At 41.5% G+C, this 14663-nt stretch overlaps 2 non-coding genes across 2 annotated transcripts; both read right to left on the minus strand.

The window, feature by feature from the left end:
* Positions 1-607: 607 nt before the first annotated feature.
* On the minus strand, positions 608-680 carry TRNAK-CUU (transfer RNA lysine (anticodon CUU)). The gene has a single exon. It is a non-coding gene; the product is annotated as a tRNA-Lys (tRNA).
* An 11595-nt stretch (positions 681-12275) lies between these two features.
* TRNAE-UUC (transfer RNA glutamic acid (anticodon UUC)) lies at positions 12276-12346 on the minus strand. The gene has a single exon. It is a non-coding gene; the product is annotated as a tRNA-Glu (tRNA).
* Between the last annotated feature and the right edge of the window lie 2317 nt (positions 12347-14663).

The following is a 14663-nucleotide window of genomic DNA, read 5'->3' on the forward strand; positions in this document are numbered from 1 at the left end:
TATCGTTAAATTAACTGACATTAAAATTTGTCAATTAAGTAAATCATTTTGGACAATAGCTGTAATTTGACAGAGTTAAAAGTTCGCATTTTCATTACAATTGTAAATCAAAAGTTTGAGATTCAATGATGGTTTGCACAAGCTTAACGTACATTTAAGTTTTGTGTTTATATGACGTATCTTAAAGGACTCTGGTAAAATAACGCAGCTGGAAGGTTTACGTTCAAATGACGGTGTTTAAATGTTTATTGATGAATGGTAGATTTAAATGGATAGATTTTAAGTTCGCGTTTTCATGAGCGACTTTAAACCTTGTGGTCAAATGTCACAGTTTAAATGTTGGTATGTACAATGTTGACCAGATGGCGGTAGTGTGTAGACACAGCCATACCAGGTCGTATTTTTCATCATTAAAGTCAGTGAACAGTGACACATTTCCTTCAGCCTCCCGTGCATCATCACTGACTGTTTCAAACAGAATTGTTGTTTGTCTTTCAGTACTTAATAACTCTTCAGATGTCTTGTGTTTAGCAGATTGGTTGATCTAGACGAGCGGTGGAGGGTATGTTCAGAGGCTGTTTCATGTTACATCATAGAAAACTGTTACCGCCCAACGTGGGGCTCGAACCCACGACCCCGAGATTAAGAGTCTCGTGCTCTACCGACTGAGCCAGCCGGGCTTATACACAACCTTGTTCGTGTGTATTTGTGTGTCTAAGCGAGGTTAATAACCACCATCATTAACCGCCTAACAACGCTGTATTATCAGCGATAACGTTCAATAACTGACCTGAGGTCACATGATAGATACATAAGGGGATCCGACCATGACCTTATCAACGTCCTGAGACCCCGGCTGATGTGTCAGGTTAGATAAGAGGCATAACATCCTCTCTGTCTGATGTTGTGAGAGTAAGACACTAATGGTTAGGAGGCAGCAAGTGTGTCTGGAGACACCCTCCTCTCTGTCTGATGTTGTGAGAGTAAGACACTAATGGTTAGGAGGCAGCAAGTGTGTCTGGAGACACTCTCCTCTCTGTCTGATGTTGTGAGAGTAAGATACTAATGGTTAGGAGGCAGCAAGTGTGTCTGGAGACACTCTCCTCTCTGTCTGATGTTGTGAGAGTAAGACACTAATGGTTAGGAGGCAGCAAGTGTGTCTGGAGACACTCTCCTCTCTGTCTGATGTTGTGAGAGTAAGACACTAATGGTTAGGAGGCAGCAAGTGTGTCTGGAGACACTCTCCTCTCTGTCTGATGTTGTGAGAGTAAGACACTAATGGTTAGGAGGCAGCAAGTGTGTCTGGAGACACCCTCCTCTCTGTCTGATGTTGTGAGAGTAAGACACTAATGGTTAGGAGGCAGCAAGTGTGTCTGGAGACACTCTCCTCTCTGTCTGATGTTGTGAGAGTAAGACACTAATGGTTAGGAGGCAGCAAGTGTGTCTGGAGACACTCTCCTCTCTGTCTGATGTTGTGAGAGTAAGACACTAATGGTTAGGAGGCAGCAAGTGTGTCTGGAGACACTCTCCTCTCTGTCTGATGTTGTGAGAGTAAGACACTAATGGTTAGGAGGCAGCAAGTGTGTCTGGAGACACCCTCCTCTCTGTCTGATGTTGTGAGAGTAAGACACTAATGGTTAGGAGGCAGCAAGTGTGTCTGGAGACACTCTCCTCTCTGTCTGATGTTGTGAGAGTAAGACACTAATGGTTAGGAGGCAGCAAGTGTGTCTGGAGAAGGGTAGTAGGTGGTGGGGCCAAGCCTGATGTGTTGATCAAGTAAAATATGTATCATAACGGTTGGTTGGTTGGCTGGTTAGTGAGGATTTAGGCCCATCAACTGCCAGGGTCAATAGACACATGAGCATCAAATTACAACTACCACGCCAATAGTCTTTAACTCCTTTAGGTGTTGATGATAATTCTAATACCACATACACTATATATACCTGGCCCTAGACCCTAACATAGGTACATCATTTGATTATATCATGGAACTGTTGACGTAGAAAAACAAGAATAACATTTGATTTTATCTATACTGTGGATATTTTGGTTCATATAAACTAATCTGTAGAATTCATTCAATGGTTTTTATCAAAAGCATAAATATCATAAGAATCAATATAGTTTATCAGTTACTGATAAAAGTAATACAAAATGAATCTGAAAAAGTGATCATAACGACATTATAAATACAGTTCTGTAAGTCTTCATTTCAAGAAATTAGTAGCTGTATGATTTAAGACCAGTAGGTTTCCCTCGTACCATAATGATTTAAGACCAGTAGGTTTCCCTCGTACCATAATGATTTAAGACCAGTAGGTTTCCCTCGTACCATAATGATTTAAGACCAGTAGGTTTCCCTCGTACCATAATGATTTAAGACCAGTAGGTTTCCCTCGTACCATAATGATTTAAGACCAGTAGGTTTCCCTCGTACCATAATGATTTAAGACCAGTAGGTTTCCCTCGTACCATAATGATTTAAGACCAGTAGGTTTCCCTCGTACCATAATGATTTAAGACCAGTAGGTTTCCCTCGTACCATAATGATTTAAGACCAGTAGGTTTCCCTCGTACCATAATGATTTAAGACCAGTAGGTTTCCCTCGTACCATAATGATTTAAGACCAGTAGGTTTCCCTCGTACCATAATGATTTAAGACCAGTAGGTTTCCCTCGTACCATAATGATTTAAGACCAGTAGGTTTCCCTCGTACCATAATGATTTAAGACCAGTAGGTTTCCCTCGTACCATAATGATTTAAGACCAGTAGGTTTCCCTCGTACCATAATGATTTAAGACCAGTAGGTTTCCCTCGTACCATAATGATTTAAGACCAGTAGGTTACCCTCGTACCATAATGATTTAAGACCAGTAGGTTTCCCTCGTACCATAATGATTTAAGACCAGTAGGTTTCCCTCGTACCATAATGATTTAAGACCAGTAGGTTTCCCTCGTACCATAATGATTTAAGACCAGTAGGTTTCCCTCGTACCATAATGATTTAAGACCAGTAGGTTACCCTCGTACCATAATGATTTAAGACCAGTAGGTTTCCCTCGTACCATAATGATTTAAGACCAGTAGGTTTCCCTCGTACCATAATGATTTAAGACCAGTAGGTTTCCCTCGTACCATAATGATTTAAGACCAGTAGGTTTCCCTCGTACCATAATGATTTAAGACCAGTAGGTTTCCCTCGTACCATAATGATTTAAGACCAGTAGGTTTCCCTCGTACCATAATGATTTAAGACCAGTAGGTTTCCCTCGTACCATAATGATTTAAGACCAGTAGGTTTCCCTCGTACCATAATGATTTAAGACCAGTAGGTTTCCCTCGTACCATAATGATTTAAGACCAGTAGGTTTCCCTCGTACCATAATGATTTAAGACCAGTAGGTTTCCCTCGTACCATAATGATTTAAGACCAGTAGGTCTCCCTCGTACCATAATGATTTAAGACCAGTAGGTTTCCCTCGTACCATAATGATTTAAGACCAGTAGGTTTCCCTCGTACCATAATGATTTAAGACCAGTAGGTTTCCCTCGTACCATAATGATTTAAGACCAGTAGGTTTCCCTCGTACCATAATGATTTAAGACCAGTAGGTTTCCCTCGTACCATAATGATTTAAGACCAGTAGGTTTCCCTCGTACCATAATGATTTAAGACCAGTAGGTTTCCCTCGTACCATAATGATTTAAGACCAGTAGGTTTCCCTCGTACCATAATGATTTAAGACCAGTAGGTTTCCCTCGTACCATAATGATTTAAGACCAGTAGGTTTCCCTCGTACCATAATGATTTAAGACCAGTAGGTTTCCCTCGTACCATAATGATTTAAGACCAGTAGGTTTCCCTCGTACCATAATGATTTAAGACCAGTAGGTTTCCCTCGTACCATAATGATTTAAGACCAGTAGGTTTCCCTCGTACCATAATGATTTAAGACCAGTAGGTTTCCCTCGTACCATAATGATTTAAGACCAGTAGGTTTCCCTCGTACCATAATGATTTAAGACCAGTAGGTTTCCCTCGTACCATAATGATTTAAGACCAGTAGGTTTCCCTCGTACCATAATGATTTAAGACCAGTAGGTTTCCCTCGTACCATAATGATTTAAGACCAGTAGGTTTCCCTCGTACCATAATGATTTAAGACCAGTAGGTTTCCCTCGTACCATAATGATTTAAGACCAGTAGGTTTCCCTCGTACCATAATGATTTAAGACCAGTAGGTTTCCCTCGTACCATAATGATTTAAGACCAGTAGGTTTCCCTCGTACCATAATGATTTAAGACCAGTAGGTTTCCCTCGTACCATAATGATTTAAGACCAGTAGGTTTCCCTCGTACCATAATGATTTAAGACCAGTAGGTTTCCCTCGTACCATAATGATTTAAGACCAGTAGGTTTCCCTCGTACCATAATGATTTAAGACCAGTAGGTTTCCCTCGTACCATAATGATTTAAGACCAGTAGGTTTCCCTCGTACCATAATGATTTAAGACCAGTAGGTTTCCCTCGTACCATAATGATTTAAGACCAGTAGGTTTCCCTCGTACCATAATGATTTAAGACCAGTAGGTTTCCCTCGTACCATAATGATTTAAGACCAGTAGGTTTCCCTCGTACCATAATGATTTAAGACCAGTAGGTTTCCCTCGTACCATAATGATTTAAGACCAGTAGGTTTCCCTCGTACCATAATGATTTAAGACCAGTAGGTTTCCCTCGTACCATAATGATTTAAGACCAGTAGGTTTCCCTCGTACCATAATGATTTAAGACCAGTAGGTTTCCCTCGTACCATAATGATTTAAGACCAGTAGGTTTCCCTCGTACCATAATGATTTAAGACCAGTAGGTTTCCCTCGTACCATAATGATTTAAGACCAGTAGGTCTCCCTCGTACCATAATGATTTAAGACCAGTAGGTTTCCCTCGTACCATAATGATTTAAGACCAGTAGGTTTCCCTCGTACCATAATGATTTAAGACCAGTAGGTTTCCCTCGTACCATAATGATTTAAGACCAGTAGGTTTCCCTCGTACCATAATGATTTAAGACCAGTAGGTTTCCCTCGTACCATAATGATTTAAGACCAGTAGGTTTCCCTCGTACCATAATGATTTAAGACCAGTAGGTTTGGCTCGTACCATAATGATTTAAGACCAGTAGGTTTCCCTCGTACCATAATGATTTAAGACCAGTAGGTTTCCCTCGTACCATAATGATTTAAGACCAGTAGGTTTCCCTCGTACCATAATGATTTAAGACCAGTAGGTTTCCCTCGTACCATAATGATTTAAGACCAGTAGGTTTCCCTCGTACCATAATGATTTAAGACCAGTAGGTTTCCCTCGTACCATAATGATTTAAGACCAGTAGGTTTCCCTCGTACCATAATGATTTAAGACCAGTAGGTTTCCCTCGTACCATAATGATTTAAGACCAGTAGGTTTCCCTCGTACCATAATGATTTAAGACCAGTAGGTTTCCCTCGTACCATAATGATTTAAGACCAGTAGGTTTCCCTCGTACCATAAAAACTTTTACGAAGTAAATCTTGAAAGTAATCTAATATTTCTGAAGGATAATGGCTATACCTATGATGCCACCAATTGTTTATGTAGTACAGTAAAGGAACCCTACCCATTTTTACTCTCCGTATTAACGTTATTCATTTTTCCGTTCTTTGTCCTATAAGAAAACCTTCATATACGAACAACAAGAGTGACAAGCTTATACATCTACTTTCCATAATGGCTGGCAAAGAATCCCCGGAATCCCGCCCGTCTCTGTCTGCTGTCAACGAGGGCTCAGGCAGCAGCAGTGACGCCCCTCCCAACACCTTGGCCCATCTAAATGATTGATCTGATTTGTGCCGCTCTCACCGACTAGTTTATTGTGCTCACTATGAAGAAATAATACTCATATTTCATTCATGTTACCAACATTATCGGTCATTCTATTAACCTTTCTTCTGTTGAGCACAATCTGGCCAGTATTTCTAATATACTAGTCCTTCTGTCTGACACTCAATTGTCTAACAACTGTGTTTTCAATAACCATTTAACATTTCTAACTATAATCATTTACATTGTCGTTACAAAGGAAGTTTGTGCTTCTTCCAAAATCAACAGGCCATTTGCACGTCTCATGAACCTAGAATGTCTAGACACTGACGTTATCTGGTTGAGAATCTGTCTCCTAACCAACACTTCTGTTTTCACCTCCTGCTCTCCTGACTCTTCACACTGTATATCTTTCTTCCATTGTCTATATTTCCTCCACGAGACAGCGACATTCTCTCATCCTCAAGCGGAAGTTCTCTACTTGGGAGGTTTTAGCGCAAATCACAGAGAACAGTTGGAAGGTCCATACGCAGATATATATATATAAATATATATATATATATATATATATATATATATATATATATATATATATATATATATATATATATATATATATATATGTGTGTGTGTGTGTGTGTGTGTGTCTGTGTGTGTGTGTGTCTGTGTGTGTGTGTTTCCCTGGGGATAGGGGAGAAAGAATACTTCCCACGTATTCCCTGCGTGTCGTAGAAGGCGACTAAAAGGGAAGGGAGCGGGGGGGGGGGGGGGGGGGGGGGGGGGGGCTGGAAATCCTCCCCTCTCTTTTTTTTTTTTTTTTTCCAAAGGAAGGAGCAGAGAAGGGGGCTGGATGAGGATGTTTCCTCAGAGGCCCAGTCCTCTGTTCTTAACGCTACCTCGCTGTCGCGGGAAATGGCGAATAGTATGAAAGAAAGAAAATATGTGTGTGTGTGTGTGTGTGTGTGTGTGTGTGTGTGTGTGTGTGTGTGTGTGTGTGTGTGTGTGTGTGCGCGCGCGCGCGCGCGCATGTTTGTTTGATTTGTTTTCCACGCATAATAATTTGGAGAGAAAATGGGTAAGGAAAAAGAAATTAGTGTGAGAAGAAACAGGATATGGTACGCATCCTGAATATGAGTGAGGTGAATCTATGAAGGGAGAGATGAAGACCATGGATGAACAAAGTGGGGTTTGTGTACATGAGACGGATGTTAACATGCAAGACCGTATGGAAGTGCAGTGAGAATATTCTGCATCGGTCACCCTTCCAAACAGTAGAAGAGAGAAATGGACATATACAAAGTGGCAAATTCTCTTGTCAAGCCTACGTCTCTCAGACAACATCTGACATAGTTACTTTGTCATTATCCTTAGAACATTCTATTTAGCTTTCGAGTCTGATTTCTCCTCCCCTAAGGACTTCCGTAACCATTGCACCTTCTCCCTTACCATCAAAGCAATAAATGGATGAAACCATTTGCTTTTAAAAAGCTCAGTAATGGCCTATAGCCGCTTGTGTCCTTGGCAAATTGGATACAGCCTCAAAGATGCAATTTGTTGCTATGTTCTCTGACATCAGACTGTGGATGATACAAGGCACAAACACGCTGTATAACCTGTTAATGAATAATGCTTCTCTCGATTGTTATCAATTTCTTCAATGGGTAGAATATGCGTACACCTGGTGGTTGTTTTGAAGAATTTGCTTTAGAGAAATGTATACAAAGAGTAAAATTTGTGTGTGTCATTTACTGATCTGGAAAACGCGTATGGTGGAGCTGATTTAGATGCCTTATGGAAGGTTATACGATAATATGACGCAGGAGGACGTTTACTGGATGCAGTGGCTGTTATCAGGAGAGTAAGGCATATGTGAAGGGAGGAGAATGGGTGATTCTAAATGTAGACGGATGTTTGCCAAGGTTTTCTGATGTTAACATGGGTGTTTAACCCGTTTATGGATGCTGTGGTGAAGGAGGTTAGTACGAGGGTCATACTGTATCTATAGTATGTTGAGTATTGGGTTGGCTGGGAGATGAGCCAGCGGTTGTTTGCAGATGATATGGCTCAGGTGGCAGATTCCAGTAATAAATTACAAAAGCTCGCGTATGAATTAGTGTTTGAAAGGAGTATGTTGAGAGTTTATCTTAGTAAGATTGAGGTTATGTGGTTTAACAGAGGGGAAGATAGACTGGTCTGAGTGCATGTTTGAGTGATGACAACATAGAAGTGGAGTGTTTTAGATACATGAGATGGATATGTGGGGATTCAAGTGATCCATTGGGTGAGTGAGGGGCCACAGGTCCAGGGTGCAATATGGACTATGTGTAAAGAAAATTCATTGTGTGTAAAGATTATTATGTTTGACGGTATTATAGTCCCGATAGTGTTGTTGTGTGGGTGTGAGTCTTGAGCCCTAAATGCAAAAGAATGGAGAAATGTGAGTGTGTTGGAGATGAAGATCTGAGGAACAAGGTGTGGCGTAAGAAGGGTTGATCATGTGAGGAATGACAATGTAAGAGAGAGGTGCGGTAGTCATCGTAAGTGATGTATGATTGACGAAGCTGAATGCGGTGTACTGAAACGGTTTAGGTATATGTAAAAAACTAATGAAAAGAAACTGATAAAGAGGACATACTTGTCAGAAGACGAGGGAACAGAATGACTGAAGAGCCTGAAAAGGAGATGGAAGGAGTGAAAAAGGGTTTAAGTTATCTGGGTTAGGGCATGCAAGAGGGTGAGAGGTGTGCAAGGTACAATTTGAGCGATGTGGAGTTCAGGGAACTACATGCTGTCAGTGGGCTGAACTAGGTCCTATATATGATAAGATCAGGGGTATGCTATATGTGGTACTACTATAAAAGGAAGAATATCTCTGCCTAAAATGACTGTATACACTTGATCGCCTGAGACATCATCCATTAACCATTACCTCAGCAGACACATATATCATTTCAACTTCGCTCCAGTTTCGTAAAACTTGACTCATCGGAAAGACATTAGGCCACTTTAGATCTAGTAATGATGTCTTCTTCTTACGTTATCATGTTAATGGTCTGGTTATAGTGTGCTCTCTTACTGTGTCTGATCTGGGAGAGCCACCCATCTTTACTACAGCCATCATCCTCCTCCCCAACATTATATCGTAATACACATTCATGTCTGAGTTTCCTTGCATGATTACTCCAGACCGACAAGTCTTATAACTTACTGATTCTTTCCTGTGGTATTCTACGTGTCAACATATGTTAGTAGTTACAGAGTAACAACAAAGTCATAAATGCTATTTGTGTCTACATTTCATGAATGTGTGCGGCAATATAATACCTCAAGAAGTATGAGAATATCACTAGAGCAAAAACTAAATAGCCAGCGGGAGGTTGTGGGCACAGAGAAATATCTCTGTGAACATTTATGTGAAGAGATAACTTCACCTGGAGTGCTATGACAATCTTCTTTGAGCGTATTTCTAGGTTCTCACACACCCATAATGTGGGTTGTCTAAGCATATCCTTACTTCTCCTGGGAAGAGTAACATAATACCATCACCAGGATGATCTAGATCATCAGTGTACAATATATGATGTCACTTGAGACGCTGATCACTTCACAGGATCCCTTGCGTTAAGAATGGATCATGTCCATTATTATCCTCAGTAGTATTGTCATTTTATCATTATTTCTGTTACATATAAGTTAATACACACACGCACACACACACACATACACACACACACACACACACACACACACACACACACACACACACACACACACACACACACACACACACACACACAAGTCACATACATAGGAAGGAATGGTTTGGTAAAAGATGATAAAAAGCAAAAGAATTCAAGACTGTCGTGACGAAGATATAAACGGCACTCCAGCCAGTCAGCATTTGCAAGGTATAAGAGAGCAAAGAACGAGTATATCAGGATAAAAACAAGGAATTAAGGATCTTTGAAATGAATATTTTGGAAGGATCGATAAAATCCACAACTTTTCCCAAAACTCATTAGGTTGTCAGATAACAGCTGATTAGACTAAGAAATTCAGAGGGAAGGAGACGATGTAAGGATACTCGAGGAACAGAGTAATAAATTCAAAAGCTTTTCCCCATTAGAAAACATTGTGGCACCAACGCCAGTGAGCTGGAGTTAGATTTTAGAAAACCTTGAGATATCTAGAAAAGATTAACAGATTAGATTTTAGAAAACCTTGAGATCTAGAAAAGACTAACAGATTAGATTTTAGAAAACCTTGAGATCTAGAAAAGATTAACAGAATACTAGGTGATCACCCGTATGAGACTCATGGACCTGATGAAGCCTTACCACAATGCTGAAGATGTGTTCATATATTCTAGATAAGCCTCTGGAAAAGCTGTTCAAGATGTCGCTGTAGAGAGACAAAATACCAAATGAGTGGAAAAGGACATTATACCTGTCTATTATGAATGAATCCCGAAAGAGGCAATGAACTACAGGCTGGTCTCAAATGGGAAGTGTAGTTTGTAAGGTTTAGAAAAGATAATCACAAAGCAAATGGATGACTTTCTAAAGAGGAGAAATTACTCATGTGATGAACAGCTCGGTTTTAAGGAGAATAGGTAATACGTAACGAACAACGTGCAAAAGGTAAGGCTGAGTGGATGTTTCTATATTGACTGCTAGAACAAGTTTGACACTGTGTCACATAGGAGGCTGACTAGGAGACTGGATCACCAGGCAGGAATATGGGGAGACTCATTCAGTGGACAGAAGATTATCTTAGTGGAAGGGAACAAAGAACGCATGTTAGAGGACCTCTCTCATAATGGGTTGAGGTCAACAGCCGAGTGCCGCAGGGTTTTGTTTTGGAACCATTACTCTTCTTGATCTATGGTAATGACTTGCCAGAGGATATAGACTCTTATTTGAATATATTTGCAGAGGATGCAAAGGACATTCGTGAAATGAAAAGCACTGATGGTTGCATCAACTTACAAAAAGAACATGACAGACTCCAAAGTTGGTCTTATATCTGATTGACGAAGTTTAAAAACTCAAGTAAATGTAAACCAGTGAGAATGGATCGTAGCGAAGGAAGGCTTCGATGTGGTTATCATCGAACAAAAAATAAGCTGCAGTAAGTTAGTTGACATTGTCCCTAACCTGTCGCAAGTGTCCCACCTCAGGCGAGTACTTAAGGACACCAAATTCTATTGAAGTTCAGGGATAAGACAGTTCACACCACACATAAGACCAAAACAAAAATAAGCTTCTTAATTTCGGTCACAACACCTAGAGAAGAAGGGAGGAAATGGAGATGGTTCTGAGGATAGCAACAAAAGATTGCTAGAGTTAGAGAGATGCGTTACAGGGAAAGGCTGGAGGCCTTAGAATTAAATTTTTTTATAAGTTCATATTTTTTGGACATCTGTTATTCTGTCTTTGAGCAATGGACTACAGCCTCGTCAAAGAACTCACTACCAATGTTTAAGTAAAGTCTAATGAATGTGTTTCCCTGAACGGTGTGTGAACGCCAATTAGTGGTTGTGAATGTCACTGGACACAAAGCCACTGCACTGCTCCCCATTGCCACGACTAGAGAAAAAACAGCAGCAGCTTTAGGCTCTCGGTTTGGCTGTCGATCCTCACTAGGGGTAGATTTCAGACTTTCATGTCGGGTGAACAAGATGCAAGTATTGTGGTAGATATGTTATTGGAAGCGTTGTGTCTTACCTTATAGTGTAGAATCATTATCAAGTTGTCTTCTTCTTATGCAACTGATCACTAATTGCAGAAAAAGAACCCAGGTTTCCAGTGCCAGATTAACACATGGGCCACCTCGGCCCAGGTCTTGGACTCCGGCCTTACAGGGGCCCCGCTGGTCATCCAGGTAAAAAAAAGATGCAGCTCGGAAAACTGTTGGAACAGAGGCTGGTATACAATATACAATATGGTAGCGAAATATGTCATAACATTAACAAATATCATTTCATACAGTCCTTGGAGACCGCAAATATCACCTGGTCCTGGGCCTCACTAAACATTAATCCGGCTCTGCAGGTCCCTGACTGGAAGCCAAATATCTTAACCATGAAACTGTATTGATTCCTTCACTTACTCCTCGTTCACTTACTGACCCACTCACTCATTCAGTTTCTCTCTTTTGGCCCCTCGTGACAGGGTGTCTCAGACTCACTCACCAAGAGTAATCAGGAGTCACTACAACACAAGCTTTTATTGTAAACATTTATGTTTCGGTTAGTTGATGATAACGTACTTGTAAACTATTGTATTCATTTACTTAGACATCTCTCTCTTTCTCTCTCTCTCTCTCTCTCTCTCTCTCTCTCTCTCTCTCTCTCTCTCTCTCTCTCTCTCTCTCTCTCTCTCTCTCTCTAAGAAGAAGAAAATCCTTCCCATGCCGGGAATCGAACCCGGGCCTCCTGGGTGAAAGCCAGGTATCCTAGCCACTAACCACACGGGACTGGAAGGGTCATGTGTATGTCTATGTGAACATCGCCCACCCACTCACTATTTCATCCATTCTCTCTGTTCTCTGGAGCGTATGGTTATTCACCCAAGGTTCTGTATTGATAATCAGCTGGCAGATGTTACCTACCGAATCTAATATATTACTCACACACACACACACACAAACATATCAACCATTTCATTTCAAACACAACCATCCTCTTCCGTACGTTTTCATCTATAGTCGACGCCTCGCATTTATAGCAGTGTAATAGTTAGCATTACTAATCATGAGTCAGCAGGGGCCAGCCCGGGGTAGGACATGCATGGGTTTGAATCCTTGGTGTGGCAGTCAGCTGACCCAACTCAAGTGTCCATCCTTCCCTCGGGACTGGTCAATAATTGGGTACCTGGCTTATGTTGTGAATCTACCTCTTCATGTGTGTGTGTGTGTGTGTGTGTGTGTGTGTGTGTGTGTGTGTGTCTGTGAGTATGTGTGTGTACATGCACAAACAGGAACAAAGACTCAGTACATCTGTACTATTCACATGAAACAGATGGAAACAATCACCACTGGCCGTATGAGACAGTCACGTTAACTCTCATGGACCATAGGCTGGTCAGAGGTGGACAGCTCCCGTGGTGGCCGAGCGGTTTAGCTCACAACACTGTCATTTCGATGGCCAAGGTTCCAGTCCCGTGCGTTCAGTGGTGACGCTTTACATATACATATATTCATAAAAAAGAGCTCAAAGCATACACCTGATGCACATACTTGGTCGTACTAAACCACACTAGGTGTGAGGCGGCTGCTCTGTCTAAGGCCAGAACTTGGGCCCCGGAATATCGTTGTTCCAGCACTAAACACATTATGCAGGATGGTTGTGTGTTGATGTGTGGGCGTTTGTTTGTCTGTTTATCTTGCCTAAATATGCCTGCCTGACTTTTCACTTCGATTACCATTAATTACACGGGTCAAATGATATGACAATGTATCCATCAAGAGTATCAGTCTCCCAGGTTTCCTTTACTAATTCATCGAATTCCTGAAGCTTAAACTTCAATATATGAGAAGCTAATGACCTTCATTATCTCTAGCAAAGATAAGACTGTGGTACTACCAGTCATCTATACCAACAGGTTTCATATCCTTCAACTGAGAGCAAGTCGTCCCCTGTAAATCACATCGCCCCAGTTCACTTTATCCTATACACGCCTCTCACCCTTGAGCATATTCAGGCCCTGATCACTCAAACTCTTGTTCACTTCCTCCATCCATCTCCAATATGGTCGCCCTATTCTTGTCCTCTACACTTCTGACACATGTATCCTCCTTTAACCTCCCCTCACTCACTCTCTCCAAATGTCTAAACCATTTCAGTACACCTTCTTCAGCTCTCTCAATCATGCTCTATTTATCATCACACATCTCTCTTACCCTATCATTACTTACTGGATCAACCCGCGTCACACCACATGTTGTCCTCAGACATTTCATTTTCAACACATTCACTCTATCATCAAATCTTCCTCATACTGTCTCTACCTTCACCGCCGACTGACATCACTGTTCAAACTCAGGAATGTCTATACCATATTTATTGTACCTGAGCCGCGCCCCAGCCAGGTCCTCCTGACTAACTAGAGCCACACACACACACACAGGCACCAGCTGGACACAATACAGAACACAACACACACAATCCTCCTGGGTCCATCTCACACCACCTACCAAGATGTGCTCATCTGGCTGACCACGTAAACCCCCTCCCCCCCACCACCAGCTAACCCCCTGCCCCACCCCCGGCACAATGACCTCTCTCTCTCTCTCTCTCTCTCTCTCTCTCTCTCTCTCTCTCTCTCTCTCTCTCTCTCTCTCCACGCACCGCCGTTCGTCAGTACACTCGACTTGTACCAATCACAGCTGGAACACAGAGATATAAGACCAGTCCTATACCTGTTATTGTGAACGTCATCAACAATCCAGCAACAAGTACACAAGCTAAGCAAGTAAACTGCTGCTCAGTTTTCCACTTATCGACTTAGTTAAGACAAACAAAATATCACCAGGTGTACCACAGTGGTGTGTGCCCGACTGACTCAGTAACATCATTACTGGAACTCCACCAGAGTTTGTGTTGTCGCTTACCCCTCCGGAGCCACAGTCGACCGACCTCACATAAATAGCAATTGATAGTTTGAGGAAAATAATGATTCCTGCCTTAAAGGTCAATAGTGAGGAATGGTCGGTCTTCAAGATTATTGCTCTGATGTTAACAAACATGGCCAAGTGAATCTTGTCATTTGTAGTAGAAACGTTAATTCTATTA

The sequence above is a fragment of the Panulirus ornatus genome, chromosome 70, assembly GCF_036320965.1.
Source record: "Panulirus ornatus isolate Po-2019 chromosome 70, ASM3632096v1, whole genome shotgun sequence".
NCBI classification, from domain to species: Eukaryota; Metazoa; Arthropoda; class Malacostraca; order Decapoda; family Palinuridae; genus Panulirus; species Panulirus ornatus.